Here is an 8,688-nt window from a genome sequence, read left to right as displayed (position 1 = left end):
GGTATCCATCAGACCTGGTTGATACATCCCTTAAGTCTTTTTTTAATCTATAGGCTTGGCTTCTACATTTCTTGTTTTCTTTGCAACTTATTGCGGGGGGGCGGGGGTCATTTTGTCCTGTAGGGCTTCCCACAGTCTGGATCCTACTAATTGCCTTTCTGTGGTATTGCTTGCCGGGTTCCCCTGTCTCACTGATGTCCTGTAAATCTTCTAGTTATATCTAGAAGCTTGTTGAGATTGGGGTTTGATTTTTTGACTCAAATTCTTCATAGCTGTGTGCTTCTCACAGAAGGCAGAAGATGCATTACTGTCCTTCCTTGGTCAGGTAAGTAGCCATTGCTTATCATTTCTGAAACCCTTATTTCTCAATGTTTTCCTTTGTTTGCTAGAGTGCCTTTAGGCAGGGTTGGTGCACATTTCTGGGTGCTGCCTTCCATTAGCTCCAGACCTACCTCACAGGGTTACCTGGCTGACTCTCAAAGGCACTGAGCTATTGGTAGGATTTGGAGTGGGGACGACAAGGAAGTGAACAGGGAGCCTTGTCCTGATGGACTTTATAGCATGGTTGATGACACAGATTAAACACCTGAGAATAACAACTAAAGAGGTGCCATAAGTGGTATAAATAACTCACTCCTCTAGGAATACAGAGGGCCAAAGAACAATCCACTTGGGTAGTCAAGGAAGGACTGACTTGCTGCCGCAGGAGTAGAATGTCCTATTGATTACTGCTCTGTTGTCCTAGTCACTAGTTGGCTTCTATCCTTGGCTTCCTATTACAAAATGTCCTGTCTGTTCTCCTCCACGGTGCACGTTAGACCAAAGGTTTCATAGTCATGATTCTGGCTCCCGCTTGGTCACATGCCACCTTGTGGAATAACCACAAGTTACAACACATTTTCCAACCTTGAAGGAAGGGGAAGCCATCAAACCATCAGCTGCTGCAGGTGCAGAAAGAAGAGTATCTGGTCTCAACAGAAAAAATTTTTAAAAGGCTGTGATGTGGCACGGGGTTAAGCACCCTTGGGCTCAATATCCAGTAACAAATAAATAAATAATAGAACTGGAAAAGCTAAAAAAAAAAAAAAAAGTTAAGCCATACTTAATTTTTGTGATCTTCAATTAATTTTTTATTAATAATTATGGCCTTAATTCTTATTTTAGTTAAGCAGAGAAAAGTTTAAAAAAAACTATCATTACTGAGATCAAGATACATTTTACATGTCCTGTTTAGGAGGTGACCTTCCCCTGAGGAACTGGCCAATTTTACCAAGAAGTTGTTTTCTCTAAGAAGAATTGTACCTTGAAAACTTCATAAGCTTTTATAGTTGTCTATAGGCCTCAATTGCTGAGGCTGGCTTTGAACTTGCAATCCTCCTGCCTTAGCCTCCCAAGCTGCTGTGATTATAGGCATGGACCACTTTACATGGCTTTGGTTTCATTTTCATTTGCTCTGCTTTAATGGGAAAATTGAGTTTATAATCACTTTATAATGAAATAATAAACATACTTTTGTAAAATAAAAATAACACACAAGCAGTATTCTAGTTCATTTTCAGTTGAGAGACATAGGGCAAGAAGTAAAAAGAGAGATAAAGAAGAAAGGAAAAAAGTTATAATGTTCAAAAAATAGACCATGAGAAAGAAGAAAAGACAGATTAGCAGAGACATAAATGAAAATATAATCACACAATTATAAAAAAAATTGATTTGGGCTTTTTTCTTGTTAGTATGACTAGAGGGTTCATTAATATTGTTTTCTTTCAAAGAACCAATGTTGTGTGGCATTGATCCTTTGTATTTTTTTTCTCAATTTCATTAACTTTGTGCTGATATTAAATATTTTCTGTCTTCTACTGATTTTGGAAAAAAAAAAATTGGTGCAGAACTGGGCTCCTTCATGTGTGTTATCACATTCATACCTCCCACAACCCAGAGAGGACAGCAGTTGTGGTCAATGTTGGTGAATACTTACCCAGTCTCCACCTCCACCTTCTTTATTTTCTAACAGAATCCCAATTCTGTTCGTGGTGGCAAAGTTCACACTAACACTTCTCTGCTTAGACATGTCCCTTGGGGTAGGAGAGGTTGTGTGACCTGATGCTTACCAGTCTGCTAAGAGGTTCTGGGAGAGGTTTCACTTTCCTCTCTCTTCCTTTTCTTTTATCACCCTTCCTGGAATACAGAGTTAGTTAGGAAATAAAGCAGCCATCTTATCACCATGAGGACACTGACGTGAAGGAAAAGCTCCCAAAGAGGATCACAAGGCAGAAGGAAAGAAGCAATCTTGGACATAGATGTCCCCAACTCTTCAGAATGCTACCTCTGGATTGCCTGGAAGTGGGAGAAAAAGAAAGCTTTGCTTGATTAAAGCACCAGAGTCAGCTTTCTATTGTATACTTACTATCTGATAATTGAAGATTGAGTTTCTCTTATCCAAAATACTTGGCATCAGAAATATTTTGAATTTTGAATATTTTTAGAATATTTGCATATACATAATGAGATCTCTCTGGGATGGGACCAAAGGCTAGACATCATTTATGTCTAGCATATACTTATACACATAGCCTGAAGGTAATACTATACAATATTTCGATAATTTTGTGCATGAAACAAAACCTCCTGGTATGGAACTTTCCACCAGTGGCATCATGTCAGCACTCAAAAAGTTTCAGATTTGGGGGCATTTTGTATTTTCATGTTAGAGATGCTCAACCTAAATTATCACTGCAATTCTACTTATGTATTAAGATGCTCAAGTTTAGGCAAGTTGAGAAACTAGCTGGTGTTCAATGCCTCTTCCTGTCCACTGCCTCTTCCCCACCCCTCCCCTGACACACAACTACAAAGTGCATGAACCTCTCTGGACTCCCTGAGCCCTCTCCTGGGCCAGCCAGAAGACCCTGTCCCTGCGTTTGACAGCCAGGCAGGGTGGCAGTCTTCCCTTTCCACGGTCATCTCTCCAGGGCGAGGGTCTTCGCGCTCTTCTGCTAGCCAGAGCATGCGCTGTGGGCAGTGAAGACATCGTCCCCTCCTTGCCAAACCAGTCTTCCTGGGAATGGCAGTGCAGCCGCTGGAAACCCCTCCTCTCCTGGCATGTCCCGTCTACCTGCCTTTCTTCCATGGGGCCCATGCTCGCCGTGTCACCCATGTCCAACCACACCCAGAACATCCCCCTTAAAATAGAGCCATCTCGCCCAGCAGTTCCCCCCAGGAATTCACAAAACCCCAGTCCCAAGGGAAGTTCTGCATCACGAACTTTAATTAAGCCTAAGACGTACAACCTTTTGCATTTTCACGTCTCTGAAATCAGAATGTTTGTCAACAGTTGGTGATTCTTACAATCATCATGGGTCATTTTTCTTAGGCCTAACCCTCTCTAAAGTCATGATGCATCTGATGGGCACAGGGATCTTGGTTTTATTGGAATATGGTGCTTAAAAACAAAAGGAGTCTATGGTCAGATAAGTTTGGGAAATAATGGCATACATATAATTAAACAAAAGTTTTTAATGCAGACCTTCCCCAAACTTTTAACATCTAAAGCACATCTCCAAGGGATTAACTAAAATCACTTGGTCATAGAATTCTCCTTTTTGGTAGAGCACCTTCTGGTTCTAGAGTTATATGAAACATAAATTAGGAAACACCATCATTACATTCTGGGATAGTTGACCCAGGTTCGCCTGACCTCTGGACTATCTTCTGGAAATGAAGTCTGAGAAAGCTGGCCAGAAAATACATGAACAGTGAAGTTGGCAGCCCTGAAACATGGCCTTGAACTGAGTAAGTCATTGGAAAACAGAACAGATACTTTTAGGGGAGATCTCAGAAAGTGGAAAGTGCAAGGATTCTAAATTTCACCTACTTTGTTATTTTTATTGAAAACCTAGCCGATTTGCCTACATCCAGTCCAAAGAGATACAGGGTATGTGAGAGTTGCACCTCCTTAATGCCTGGTGACTACGTCTAATCCCCAGAACCTTATAACATCGTTGGTCTCAGAAATATAAACACACCTGATGTGGCGCCTGTAAAATACCGAAAGAGGGAAGACCCAAGCTGCTAGGTAATTCTTAGTGCTTTATAAATTCCCTAGGGGTGATTCTAATATGCACAGTTGAAGACCACAGTTTGGAGGAACTGGCTGCAGTGTTTCAGCCGTGCCAGTTGGGGAAAGCTTCATTTTGCTGTTACAGTAATCAAAACCACAAGTGATAGTGGAGATGGAAATCAGGAGATGGCGGCAAGAGATATTTTGGAGACAGAATTCCCAGTGAGGAGTTTAAAAAGATAATTCAGGGTTGAGAAGTTTGAAAGAATGAGGTATCTCTGAAAAGGCTAGGATGGTGAGCAGGAGGAGCCCTGGGTTTTGGAGGGAAGACAATTACTAGAGTTTATAGGTTGAAGTTGAGCTCTCAGATGGACGTCCAAGTGGAAATGTCCAGGAGGCAGTTGGAGATGGGGACGGGTTTTAGAGGATAGAGTTCTGCATTTTGAAGTCATTTGTTCCCTACTGATATTTGAAGCCTCAGAAGTCAAAAGATCATCTTTTCCATAATCAAGTACTTTTCAGGAAACCACACATTTACACGGGCTGCAGTCAATGTGAAGGACTGCCCACCCTCTCTCTTTCCCGTCCTGCCTCTCCCTCCCATTTCTCCTGCCTTCTTCTCTCATGTATGTTAAACCCATCAGCATACCCAGCACCCCACCTTGAGCCTTGCCTATCTGGAAGCAACTCTGGGTGATGCTTTTCCAGTGAATCAGACAAGATAGACCCTTCTTTTTATCTAGATTGTTTTTTAAAACATTATGCTTGTTCCTAGTGAACCTCACCTTTAAGAACTATTTCTTTAGTTGATTAGTGCTATTTATCAGCTGTGAGACCTGGCACAAGAGACTCTACTGTCTGAGCCTCAGTTTCCATAACTGGAAAACAAATAATCGTACCAACATCTCTGGGCTGTAATGAACCTTAAATGAGAAAAGCTACACCAAGTGTCAGCTAATGCTTGGGGCTAAGTAGAACCTTGATCCTACTTAGGTCTCTCTGATTTCCCTTGTCCTGCTCCACTTAACTCCCAAGCAGATCATAACTCAAGTGCACTGTCTCCAGTGTCAGGAGTGAGTCTAGACAGCCGGGAGCCACTGGGCCTGCCTGTAATCCCAGAGGCTCAGGAGCCTGAGGCAGGAGGATCGTGAGTTCAAAGCCAGCCTCAGCATCTTAGCAAGGCACTTAGGTAACTCAGTGAGACCCTGTCTCTAAATAAAATATGAAAAAGGGACTGGGGATGTTGCTCAGTGGTTAAGCAAACCCTGGTACCAAAAAAAAAAAAAAAAACAAAAAAACAAAGTGAGTCTAGCAACAAGCAAGTAATTGGTACTTGCCCAATGGTATGTGCAGATCAAATCTTGGCAGACCAATTTAATTAATTTTTTAAATTTAATTATTTTTGCATAGTAGGAATTGAACACAATTATATAGATGAGGAATGAGCAAGAGAAGCGATCTCTCTAGGTGGGAGCATCACCTGAGACTCCATCTCAAGTGATTTTTTTCTCATCAACTAGATACAAGGAAATAAGTGAGACTATTTTCTCTCTTAAGTTCAAGTACTAAGAGCCAGATAATATCCCCGATAGGTGGCCAATCAATGATTCAGCTTCAACCTAGAAGCATCCTGCCTGACGTCACTCATGTCAGAGCAGACCCAGGAGGAACATCTCTGTCTTGGCCCCAGTGGTGTAACTGAGAACTTCCTGGTTAAGATCACGGATGACTCCCAGTTGTAAGGTATTAGTCTATGAAGGTAGACATAGAAATCAAAATAGCATTAACTGACTGAAGAAGTGGTTCCTAACAAGGTAAGGTTCAGAGGAATGAGATGTGATTTAAAAAAAAAAAAAAAAAAAAAAAACCTATGTATACAAAAAGAAGGGTCAGTATTGGCTCATTCACTGGACCAGCAGCCAGGGTCACCCATAGTTGCTGCCCAGGCAAGGCTCAAGACAGGGTGCCGGGTGCCCTGATGGGTCTAACATATATTGGCGATCCTGGATGCTGAAATGGAGCAAATTATGTTCCATGCATGTGTGATTATGTCACATTGAACCCCACTATTATGTGTAGCTATTCTGTACTAATAAAAATATTTTAAAATATATTAGAGAAAAAGACAAGGATGCCAAAGAAAAGGGGCGGGGAGACAGGCCTAGAAGATGGAGAAAGGGTAGGTCAGTGTGATACCACAATGCTCTGGAATATGTTCAGAGTGGGAGCGGGTTCATTGGAATTCAAGGTCACTTTACAGTTAACGAATAATTTACTGAGCATGTCGTATATGCCAGGCTCTGTATGCAGGCTAGCGGGGTAGCAATGAATGAGACATTCAGAATCCTGCCTTCCCAGGTTCTTCTCCCTTGACCCAACCTCTTAATGTTGAAGGCCTTGTTCTGGGCCTTCCGCTGCTTCTTGTGCCCGTCTGTACTTACTCTCTCTCTGGCCAACTTAATTCACTACCAAGACTTTCTATCCATCTGCCGATAACTCATGAATTCAGACTTCCATCCCAGACTCGTGCGCCCAGTTTTCTCTTTGTCCACTCAATAAAACACAAACTCAGTTCATCCAAAGCAGAATCTCAATTCTTCCCTCTCCCCGCTCAAACCTGCTCCTTTCCTGGTCTTTCTCATCCCTACTCACGGCTCCAAATATGGCCAAAAGGGAGGCTCTGTCCTCGATTCCTTCATCCATGTCCTGTTGCCTCAGTCCTCCAGAAGTTAGAATCACACCGCACAGCCTGAAAACGTAAGTCCTAATCGTCTCCCATTCTAAAGGCTGCTGAAAACAACTAGAACCAGAGTAGACAACTCCCTCCTTGTCCCCAACTGTGACCTTAGTCAAACTAGCCCTGCCACCACCAACCCAAGGAGCAGACTGGGGAGGGAGAGATGGCCTTTGGGGCCTTGTGCCTTGGCAGTGAAGACTGCCTCCCTCGCTGAGGGGAAGAGAAGAGGTAAATTCCACAGTGACAGGGAGGCTCTGAGGCAGTGGGTAGCAGCCTCATTCTGGAGAGGCCAGAGGCCAACACTTTTTAGGATTTGCCCGCCATACAGTGTCCACCACAACTGCCCAATACTGTCGTTGTGGTGTGAAGGCAGCTGTAGACAGTAATGAATGGGATGTAAATAAGTGAGCAAGGCTGTGTTCTAGTAAGACTTTATTTATGGGCACTTAAGCTTGAATTTCGGGTGATTTTTCACATGTCACAAAATAGCATTTTTCTTTCGATTTTTTTTTTCACCTACTTAAAAAAGGTTAAGAACTACTCTTAGCTCATGGGCTATACACAAAAACAGGGAGTCAACCAGTTTGGCCTCTGGGCTGTAGTTCACCAAGTCTTAATCCAAGAGGGCCACTCGCTGACACTATAGGAACCTGCTAGAAAGGGACCGTGACACCTCGTTGCCTAGTAAGTGCCTAACAAGCCGCAGAGCTTCAGGCCCACCCTGGAGTAGTCAAGGGTGGTGAGAACAGCGTGTGGGTGTTTGTCCTTTGGAGACTGGAGACACACATGAACAGCAGGACAGGGCCTGCTTCTTTACTGGAAGTTTCTAAAGGCAGGATGACTTTGGGGGAAGCAAACCCTTACAGAAAGAGAAACAAGACTCATCGGCATTCAATCTCTCCAAAATACTTTTGGTGCAGGGGGGTGGTTGTGCTGGGGATTGAACCCAGAGTTTCTGACATCAAAATACCCTGTGTCTTCTACATACCTGCTCTCTCTGCAATAAACTTGGACTGTAGCAACACAGTTGCAGGGGATGTATTAGGGATGGCAAGCTTATGTGTGGGTGTTCCTTTTAAAATGTCCACTATTGTTGGCATAATGGGAAAAAAATATTCAGATAACAGAAGATGGAGCACTGATACTGGCCAACAAGGGAGGCTGCAGAATGTGTATCTTGGGATCTTTAAAACTATGAGCTACGGCCATCTGTTTGGGAAGTTTTGAGGTGAGGCCAGCCTCCCAGGAGGAGCTGGATAGATCCCAGCTGCAGTTTCCACTGTCTCTATCATTACAGGACTCAAAGGAGATAGATGTGCATAGGGAAGGGTGGTTAGAGCAAGCAGCTCTGTTTTCCTTTTCTCTGACAACAGACATGGTAAAGATTAACTCCCCAAATCCCTGTATAACACTGAAAACCCAGCCAAAGAATTTTCCTTTGAAATTGCATCTGCCTGCATAAGAGATGTGCAAAGCCTCATTTGAATATGGAAATAACTCCAATTATTTGAGTCTCTTTGATCGCTAAAAGATTTTTAAAGAGGAGCCAGGCACCGTGGAACATACCTGTAATCCCAGCAACTTTGGAGGCAGAGGCAGGAGGATCCTAAGTGCAAGGACAGACTGGGAAACTTAGCCAAAATTTAAAAATAAAAAGGACCCGGGATATAAATCAATGGTAAAGCACTCCTGGGTCAAACCCTCAGTACCAAAAATAAAACAAGATTTTTGAAGATGAAAAAGAAAAGGCATCCTAATATAACAAGACATCTGTCAGAAAGGGATTGGTACAAACAAATCAATACTTTTTCCCTATAAAAGGGGTAGGCAGAGTTGGGAAATTGTCTTCTTAGCCTTGAGGAGATACAGAGAGATTTTCTCGGGTCATAGGTTA

Source organism: Ictidomys tridecemlineatus, chromosome 6 (genome assembly GCF_052094955.1).
Source record: "Ictidomys tridecemlineatus isolate mIctTri1 chromosome 6, mIctTri1.hap1, whole genome shotgun sequence".
Lineage (NCBI taxonomy): Eukaryota > Metazoa > Chordata > Mammalia > Rodentia > Sciuridae > Ictidomys > Ictidomys tridecemlineatus.
Note: the sequence above shows the minus strand (reverse complement) of the source record.